General features: G+C 44.4%; 1 long non-coding RNA gene across 10 annotated transcripts in view; it reads right to left on the bottom strand.

Annotated features, from left to right (window-relative positions):
* LOC103348706 (uncharacterized) overlaps nt 1-10,094 on the bottom strand; it is a 57,872-nt gene that overhangs the window by 21,037 nt on the left and 26,741 nt on the right. For 7 of the 10 annotated variants that reach the window (XR_016231694.1, XR_016231686.1, XR_016231692.1 and 4 more), the window contains one exon: nt 2,103-3,931. This is a non-coding gene — a long non-coding RNA (uncharacterized LOC103348706). Of the gene's footprint in view, nt 1-2,102; nt 3,932-7,534; nt 9,796-10,094 lie in introns of those variants that run through there. The other 3 variants (XR_016231697.1, XR_016231690.1, XR_016231688.1) reach the window with 2 other exon arrangements.

The raw sequence follows: 10,094 nt of genomic DNA, 5'->3' as shown, positions 1-10,094 counted from the left end.
CTGAGAGCACAGAGGAGGGAGCAGGGTCATGTTGAGCAATCCAAGATGGGATCAGGCTGAGGGGAGGAATAGGCAAGACTCTCCAAGAACACATATTGTCTGTTTGTGTCTCTCAAGATTGGGTCTTGCAGAGCATTTCCAAGTCCAACAGTGAGGATGAAGCCTCTCAGGTAGGAGCAATACCCACAAATAATGGAGAATCAGATTAGAGGAAGGCTTGGATTATCTGCTGCTTTGGACTCTGGAGAGGACATTTTAACTCAGAAGGAAAAAATACATTGCATGCAGATGTCTGCATTGTTCTTTTTAAAATTAATTATAGAGTAGGAAGAGGTTATATGCCCATGGGATTGGAGCAAACTGAATTTTTACTGATGATTTCTTGCTTTAGTATTTAAAACAGTGGGACACCATCTCACACACACACTTGCTGAAACCCACACAGTCCTTGTAGCAAGTGCCAGGTGACAGTGAGTAGTGGACACTGCCCCTCTGCACAGCAAGTACATGTACCAATGCTTTTGTGCTCTATCTTTACTGTCTACTGCCAATCTTCACACCCCCAGGTTTGGCCCAGTTAAAGAATACTTCCTCTGTGCTGACAGGGGAGGCCCCAGCATCCTAGAATTGTGACAGCCAAGCATTACTTTGAGTTCCTCTTGGCATCCCCATCTCACCCAAGTCTGGAATAGGCTTTGTGACAGGCTGTTACCCGGTTGCTACTGGAGACACTGCATAGATGCACAGGCTTCCCAGAGGATCTGTGTTAGGGCATTCTGTGCTCGAAGCACACACTGGCCCTCACGGTCCTGCTGACCTCATCCCTTGGAATGTACTGGGCTCAGTGGAGTGCCTCTGGGCAGCAAGGCTGTGTGTTGCTTTTCCCTCAGATGTACTGCTCCAAACACACAGTACTGAAGTGTTCCCTCCTCTAGGCAGACCCAGCAGATTACCTGTCCTCAGGCCTGCAAAGTGTCCTTCCCAGTCTTTCCACTGCTCAGTGAAAACTCTAGCAAGTTCCATTTATTGATATGGCCAAAAATAAACCTGCTGTGGACTCCCTCCCAGAATTTGAACAAATTAAATTTCCTCTCCCTTTGGGACATCTTTTCAAATGGGTCAGGAAATCTGGGATTGCTATGATGATTAAATATTTCCAAACTCCACAAGGTTAACCCAGATATATGGACTTGGTCCTTGTTACCTTGTTACCTTCTCAGGCCCCAACAGGAGACCAGGACATTTACTCCCCACATTTAGAAGTGATCTCCAGATATATTGCTGTGCATGAAAATATATTTTTAAAAGATTTATATACTTATTTGAAAGGCAGAGTTATGACTTGGAGATCTTCCTTCCAATGTTTCATTCCCTACATAACCTCAATGAAAAGGTTGGGCCAGGCCAAACCAGGATCCTGAAACTCCATCTGTCTCCCAAATGTGTGGCAGGGACCCAAGCATGAGCCATGTTACACTGCTTTCCGAGGCACATTAACAGGGAACTGGATCAGAAGTGGTGAACCAGGGACACCAATAAGTGATCCTATGCGGTGGTCACCACATGTGGTGCTTTCACCTGCTGCACCACAATGCCAGCCGCAAGTGGCAGTATAGCATTATCTTGGGCTCCAAAGCTCCCATAGCAGACAATAATATGGTTGGTGGAGGTTGACAAGGACAAAGGAAATGGACAATATCTATGAGTCAAAATAGAGGAAGGGACACATGAAAATCAATGTGTTGCACACATCGACAAATGGACAACGGCTACACAAGGAGGAACAAGGTGACACTGACTAGCAAGTATTATGGGATACTGAAGGCTCAAAGAAGAGATCAAAGTTCAGACATCCTCTAACTCATTACAAAGGTGAAGCCATCCAATCCCAGGAACAGGGGTATAGAGATGGAACCCCAAGAGGGTACCAAGGTTGGCCTACATCATCGAACCAGCAGCAGGGGTCCAAGTCCTCACCTCAAGTCTAACTCTTCCCATTCCTTTTCTCTGGCAACCTCATCACTCCCTACTCCTGTGCACCTGGAAGGCTACATGGTAATCTCTGAACTTTCCATTGGAAGTGGCGATCTGGGGGTAAGTGTTTTCCTTTTTCATATCTTTCTGATTCTGTAGCTTTTTGCTCAGAAGCTCCTATTCCTTTGTCCCCCTCATTCCCTCCTCACCAGAGTTGATCCTCATTGTGAAGAACCTGGTATGATCTAGGCATTTAATGTACTTGCACTATGGATGCAGGACATCCTGCCAAGAAGAACAGGAAATGTGAGCTTGCAGCAGGTAGATGGGGGTGAGGGAAATAAGGTCACATGGACTCCATTGCTCCACATTCTTGTGACACCTCAGGGATGCCAACTAAATGTAGACCAGAAGTGGAGAGGCTGCCAATGAGCCTGACCTTGAGAGTGGAGATGAATGGATGTTCAGGATCCACAGAGTGGAAGGATATGCCCTGAGGTGGTCCCAGAGAGCACATCCCCATTCCATGGAAGCTCCTAGAGCAGCTAGGAGGAGTTTTGCTTTCATCTGAAGGGAAGGCTGTAGATGCTAGCAGCATTGCCATGCAAATGACTTTGGAGGGGGCTGTTAATTGTGTTGTGTCTGGGGAGAGACATCATAGCTGTTGAACATTTCCCTCTACAAGGTGAGTCCCTGCCAACCCAACCTGAAGTCAAAAGGGAGCCTCACAGGTATGGGGAGATCCTGGGGGGTGTCCCTGTCCACCTCCAATTCAGGAAGATTAGGAAGAGGGTGAGACAGAGAGAGGCACCTTTGGGTGCCTTTTCACACCAGGAAGAGAGCCCACTGTACTCATCTTTGAATCCTTGTAGCTACCCATCCCAACCTGACATCACATAAGAGCCAGCACAGAACACAAGAGCTGAGGGGATTTACCCAGGCCTTTTGGGGCCCTCAGCCTCCATTCTCAGAGACTGATAGATGCTTTTTTACATGTTGATCACTTATTTTTGTGCATATAAAATTTTGTATGTGCCTGTTAAACTTAATTGTCAGCAATTAAGGCAAAACTCACTTTGAAGAGTGACAGGAGCAGGGTGTCAAGAACCTAGTGTTCTTCTCATTTGTGCACTAATTTTATACTTCAATTACAAATACACACTGGCTGCATGGCCCTACAAAAGAAATGTCTTCCATCACATTTTCCATGCTCAAATATAGTAAAGCAATAATGGTTGGGTAAATATCACAGAATAATTCTTGCCAATAAAATCTCTGAAATGACTTCTATGTGGAGGATAGAAAGAACTTCTACACGATTAGGGAAGGAAACCAAAAAGCTCTGTGCAGTTGACCATAATTAACATGCCCCAGACTGGTGGAGAAAGGACTGAGTAGGAAGTGTCAGGACTCCCCATTATGTGTCATCAAACCTCCTGCTCATAAGTCCCAGGGGAGTGGGCCTTGGATTTTTAATCACAGGGGCCAAGAGATCTCCCCTTTCCTGTACATCAGGTTCAATGCCATGTGAAATGTCCTCTGAAGGCTGCCCAAGCGAATGCCTAATGGAATTCACAATTGTAGGACACCCATGCCCACACAAATGGGCCTCAGTGACCCATGACCCTGATTTCTGTGGAGGTCAGGAACTAGAGTTGCCCTCCAGGGCACAGGAGCCTTCGGAGTGCTGCACACCCATCCCATTGTTCCTACCCCTACAACAACCTTGTCTTCCCCCACTGATCCCTGTACCTGTTTCATCTTTGCAGAAATTTTTAGCAACTTAGGAGACTGCAGTGTGGAGTCATGGGACAAAGAGGAGCTGGAGTTTCCCAAGCCATCAGAAACTTGAGCCATACAGGAGGAGAAACTTCAGCCACATGCACCTCATCAGTATTCTGATAGCTTTGACAATAAATTCTTGTCACCCAGTGCTAGTTGATCTGCACATGCTTTTCTGTCAAAGAAAATAAATCGAAAGAAAACACCTTTAGCAAATGTAGAACTTAAAATGATCAGAGAGTAAGTAGTCACCCTAGTGAGTACCACCATCATCTCCCTCAAAAGGAATCTCGTTTGTCTTCACTGAAGAAAAGTCACTGCCAGGTTGGCTGCTTCAATCTGTTCCTTCCTCTCGAAGGGATCTTGGGGTCCATCTCACCCAAGATCTCTCTCAAAGACTTGGATGACATTGCATTTTTTACCTAATGTCAGCTTGCACAGCATGCAGTTTCTGGCTTAACCTTTTCTTCTTGAGCATCTTAAATATATTCTTTTCCCTCCTAACCCAGATAAGCTGGATCCTTTTCATTCCCTTCTATGTTACTCATCCGTGTATTCTAGATGCCTGAGTACTTTTTAATTCTCAGATTTTACTAGAAATGACTTCAGTCACTCTAAGAACAACCCAGTTTTCTGTGAAGATGTACTTTGACAGCATATCATCATTTTCTGAAATAGTTTGAATTAAAATTATTACCTTTAGATCATTGCATTGGTATTCCTCTTCCAGGAATCTCATTCATACATATGCTTGTATTCAACTTCTAGTATTTCTCTCAGCTTCTGAAATCTTTGGTCAAGCACCTATTCTTTATATTTCCCCTTTTACCTTCTGTTTCTTGAAAGGCACCATCTGTCTCTGTGCTTCCTCTGGTTTGCATTTCACAAGTGATGTTATTTTTTTCCTGTTTTCCTTCTTTCCTGAGTTCTGTACATTCATTTCTGAGTTTCCCTGATTCTTAGTATTGATGTCCTTGGTATCATTGTCTGCACTATTTTCCCTCATCCTGTAAACTACCTTGCTCAGAACACAAATTACATGTATCAGAGTCTTTTATCTCTTTTTATTACTGATTTCTCCCTTTAGAGCATATTGTCACCAAAATTTTATTTTTGTTCTTTTTAATAGAAAATTTGGCTTTGGGAATTGTGAATGGATATAGGATACAGAAATATTTGTTTCAATTGTATTTGGAATGCTGAAAAAAAAGACACCTAATTTCTTGGCTCTGTATTTTATATTTATTTCATGTGAAAGCCTCTCTCTCTTTCAACTTAACCTTATTATCAATACTATTTAGGAAGGCATCTTTTATAAGAGAACAATAGTCCCCAATTTTGCAAATCTATTTTTATTTTCCTTTATATTGGGGGTATCAGAATCTCTGAGATTATGGAGTTAATTTCTATTATGTCTACAGAATTTTTTTCTCTGATTAGCCTGTTTTTATTGGTCACCATTTTATTCATAGGATTATTAAGTTTTCAAATATTTTGGTTTCTTTGAGTCACAAAATCTGGAGTTTCTTATTTACATATGTGTCATTTAAGCTTAGAACAAAAAATTTTCATTTTACTTTTTTTTTTTTTTTTTTTTTGATAGGCAGAGTGGACAGTGAGAGAGAGAGACAGGTCTTCCCTTGCCGTTGGTTCACCCTCCAATGGCCGCCGCTGCAGCCGGCGCAGCGCGCTGATCCGATGGCAGGAGCCAGGATCCACGTGCTTTTTCCTGGTCTCCCATGGGGTGCAGGGCCCAAGCACCTGGGCCATCCTCCACTGCACTCCCTGGCCATAGCAGAGAGCTGGCCTGGAAGAGGGGCAACCGGGACAGAATCCGGCGCCCTGACCGGGACTAGAACCCGGTGTGCCGGCGCCGCAAGGTGGAGGATTAGCCTAGTGAGCCACGGCGCCGGCTCTTCATTTTACTTTAACATCAATCTTATTTCAGAAAAATTTGGTTTTAGATACCAAAATGTTTTTTAGTTAATTAGTGATTGCTAGGTATTTTTAATCCCTTAGATTATCAAAGAGGTACAAAAAAGGTCAGGTCCACCTAGGCCCATGACTCCAGAGGAAATGAGTTTTGCCAAGTTCAAGCATGTATATCAGGCTTACCATGGTCTCTTGTGTTTGACACAGAGTGGCCAAGGATCATACTTACTGATTCACCCTTGTTGTCCTTACATACACTATCTTGGAAATATATGGTTAAAGCAAAAGTATTCTTTGAAATTTCTTTGCTGACGTAAAAAACTTAATGTGAAAATATAAAAACTCTCATCCATAAAATGTCATTAATCCCATTCCTGAGCAATTAAAGAATTACACACACATACACACTACAGGCTGGTTGGCTTGAGAAATAAAATTATGATCTTATACTCACATACCAGGAGTTCATGAATGAAATTCTTTCTGGCTTCTGGTATCCTGGGATGTTCTACTACTCACTATCCATGGATTCCCATTGGTGGAATGGCTGAACCCCCCCCCCCAAGCTGCATCTATCTTTTTCAAGATTTAGTTATTTGAAAGGCAGAGTTAGAGAGAGGGGGAAGGAGACATACATGCATACACACATACACACACAGAAAGAGAGAGAGAGAGAGATTTCCCATCCACTGGTGGTTACTCTCCAAATGTCACAACATCTACGGCTGAGCCAGGCCAAAGGCTGAAGCCAGTAGCTTCATCCAGATCTCTGAAATGGGTGCAGGGGCCCAGGCATTTGTGCCATCTCCCACTGCTTTCCCACGTGCATTGGCAAGGTACTGGATCAGAGGTGGAGCAGCCTGGTCATAAACTGGGGCCACCAGCTGGCCTCCAGAGCTGCATCATAACTCCACCCCCACAGACATACACACTCATGCCATCAATTGTGAGCAAAAGGCAAGATTAATATCATACAAGCTCTTCAAGCCTCTGATACCCTGCAAGCATATATAGGTCATCTGTCTCCAAACAGTCCAGGCACCTGTTGGCAGAATTCATGGATAATGTGGTATGTACCTGTGACTTCAGAAACACATTCATGGCATGCAATGGAGCACTGGTCTGGCCTCCTGATACAGTTGTGTACGGTGTGGATAATTCAGAGGCAACAAGTCCAGAAGTGATGATATCAATGGGTGGAGGGGCCAGTGCTGTGGTGCAGTGGGTTAAAGCCCAGGCATGAAACCCCAGCATCCCATATGGGTGCCGGGTCTAGTCTCAGCTGCTCCTCTTCTGATCCAGCTCTCTGCTATTGCCTGGGAGAGCTGTAGAATATGGCCCAAGTCCTTGTGGCCTTTCACCCATGTGGGAGGCCCAGAAGAAGCTCTTGGCTCCTGGCTTTGGATCAGGGCAGCTTCTGCTATTGCAGCCATTTGGAGAGTGAACCAGCAGATGGAAGACCTCTTTCTATGCCCCTCCTTCTCTATCTCTGTAACTCTGAGTGGATGGAACAGGAGCTACATCCTTAGACACATTTCCTGGTTAATGTGCTTGGGAAAGCAGCAGAAGATGGCCCAAGTGCTTGGGCTCCTGCACCCTCATGGGAGACCTGGAAGAGACTCCTTGCTCCTGGCTTCTACGTGGCCCTGGCTGTTGTGGTCACCTGGGGATTGAAACAGTGGATGAAGGTCTCTTTCTCTCTCTCCCCCTCCCTCCCCCCTCTACCTCTCTCTCTCCCTCTCCCCCTCTCTCCTCTCTTTCTGCCTCTCCCACTCTGTAGCACTGCCTTTCAAAATTATTGAAATCTTTTGTAAAAAATAAAAAAAAAGAAAATGTCATTTCTTACTTGTGAAGCTGTATCATTCCTTCCAAGATGTTTCCCTCCCAAAGGAAGGAGGAATTCAGGACCACCTTTAATCTACAAATTTGCATACCACAAATACATGAAAACATGTATCCTAGAAATAAATACAGATAGAAACCAATCCATAACACCCATGGACATGATGTTCACAACACATTGGGCTTATAAAAGTAATATACACACCCCCAAAGAGCTCACACAAAATCGGACACACACACTCAAGCTCTTCACATAGGGGTGAATGAGTCCTCCTCTTCTGTGCTGGAAAGCTTGGGGGTCAAGAACATATAGAGAGAACTTTTGCTGATATTTCCATTTACCATGGGATGACACCGATCACCATGGGCATGTAAGTGCATCAACATTGACACCAGGGACCTTAACATCAGTGGATTGTTAGCCATTCTTTCCGAAGAAAGAAAACCATGGTCACTCTTTTCCAGAAAGAAAACCCACATTTTGAAATACTCATGGTACTCAAAGACTTAGGGGTTGACAAGGGTAGGTGAAGCCTTGCCTCTCCCCCCAGTCTGTCCACAAACTCAGTGTTTTGGGGGGGGTTATCTTGTAGGTATTAAACCTAGGCACTAGGTCATATAGCATGAGGCTGGAGGGGTGGTCCTGCCACAACTAAAATTGGGATGTGTGTAGACTCCTCAGGCCCAGGAATTGGCACAGGCCTGAAGGATACACACTCTAGGATAGCCAGCTTTGGCCAATGCAGCATGTCCTAGAAAGACTGCCCAGGGGAACTGCAGGGAAAGCTCACTGACTCTCTTGGAAACAACTGGGGTCCACATGCTGTACACCCTCCCTCCACTTTGGAGAGACAGACAGGACCCATGGCTGTTTACCACCCATTTCTGACAACATCCCATGTGAAAGATATTCTTCACCAGGTAGAGGCTGGATGTCTGGCCTGAAAGCCCAGGAGGATGCATAAGGAGAGTGTCTAACTTAGGGACCATCAGTACTAGGCCAAGACACTTGGCAAAACTGTTGGAGGTGTGTGCATGTGTAAATGGCCCATGCACAGAGCCAGCAGTCAGGACCAAGGCCATGGGTCAGCCCCAGACCCCTGTCCATTAGTCTTTCCAGGAGTCCCTTCCTTCAGAATTGACAGGTGGAGACTCATATCATGGTCACAACAAAAGTTCAAACTCTTAGACAAATTAACATCTGTAAATGTGTATATGTATTAAACAAACCTCTGAGGAAGTACATATATATATTGTATATATACTCGTGTTGGTCTATAAACTGTGGAGCTGTATGCGATAATCTGACATTGCAGAAGGGAGGAATTTACTTCTGCCATTTTTTCTAGAGCTTACACACTAAAAATACATGCAAACATATATCTCCTCAAAATGAGTAGCAGAGAAATAACTCCATTAGTCTTAAATCCATGTTTCTGTAAGAAGACAATGTTCATATACACACAAAACACCAGGGAACACATACATAGAGACGTTTATAATGTGTATAGTCTATTTGTCCAGGAGGCATGGGGCCCCCCACACCTCACTGGCAAGCTTAGGCATGGGGCCCTCCACACCTCACTTGCAAGCTTAGGGCATAACACACCGGGAGGCCCTTCACTGCCCATTCCAGGGGCCCTTAGTGCACACCAATAACCAGGGCCTTTTCATTAAAACAGCCCTGACAACAGGAATCTGAATCTTGGTGGGAAGATGGACACTCTGTCCACCAAAGTAAAATACATCCTTTGAATCAGCTATGAGCCTGAGAGACTCAGATCCCAAAAGAACTGAAGTTGTGCCTCTTTGTGGAGCATTTTCACATGAAGAGAGCTGAGGCTGACTTGGAGGTAGTCTATGTAGGCCTGAGTTCTGATGACATAACGCTGGTGGTACAGGTCTGCCACGTGAGAGTGGCCTGATGATAACTTGGAACTTCCAAGGCTCTCTTTGGTTTTTTATGTCCCCTATGCTTTCCAGTACCCGAAGGACAAAGGTCAGCCATATGACTTCAGTCCAGACAGTGTTCCACACTTCCGCTGGCCCATGATTGGCATGTTTTTGCTCTGTATGCTATTCATAGCTAAAATAGTGCTCTTGGAGAAATCCTGGCAAAAATAAACCTTAAAATGTACATAAACATTGAACAAACTCCTAAAGATACATGCTTCACTATGTGACTACTTGTACCACTCTAAACATAGTGAATATGGTTCCTTTGCCTGGTTAGTTGTATTCTTGCATCCAGGATGCTTCAACTCCCTAGCAGAAAACAATACATTAATTAATGCCACCATTTCTACAAATGTATACAAACAAATACATACAACATGTACACCACAAGAATAAGTAAAATAGACATCTTATCCCACATGCATAAGAAATTACACAAATACAAATAAGATACACAGCGCATTAAAACATGCAGTCTGACACACACACACATTTACTTCCTTTGACTACTGTCCATTTGGCCCTTCCCTCCAGTACTGGCAATCTTGAGGGTATACACACCCAGGAATTCCCTTCACTACAAGGGCCATGGGCCCATGGCCACACCA

This window comes from Oryctolagus cuniculus, chromosome 3 (genome assembly GCF_051225735.1).
Source record: "Oryctolagus cuniculus isolate XC-2025 breed Fujian yellow rabbit chromosome 3, ASM5122573v1, whole genome shotgun sequence".
Taxonomy (NCBI): Eukaryota; Metazoa; Chordata; class Mammalia; order Lagomorpha; family Leporidae; genus Oryctolagus; species Oryctolagus cuniculus.
This window is presented reverse-complemented; position numbering and strand designations above follow the sequence as displayed.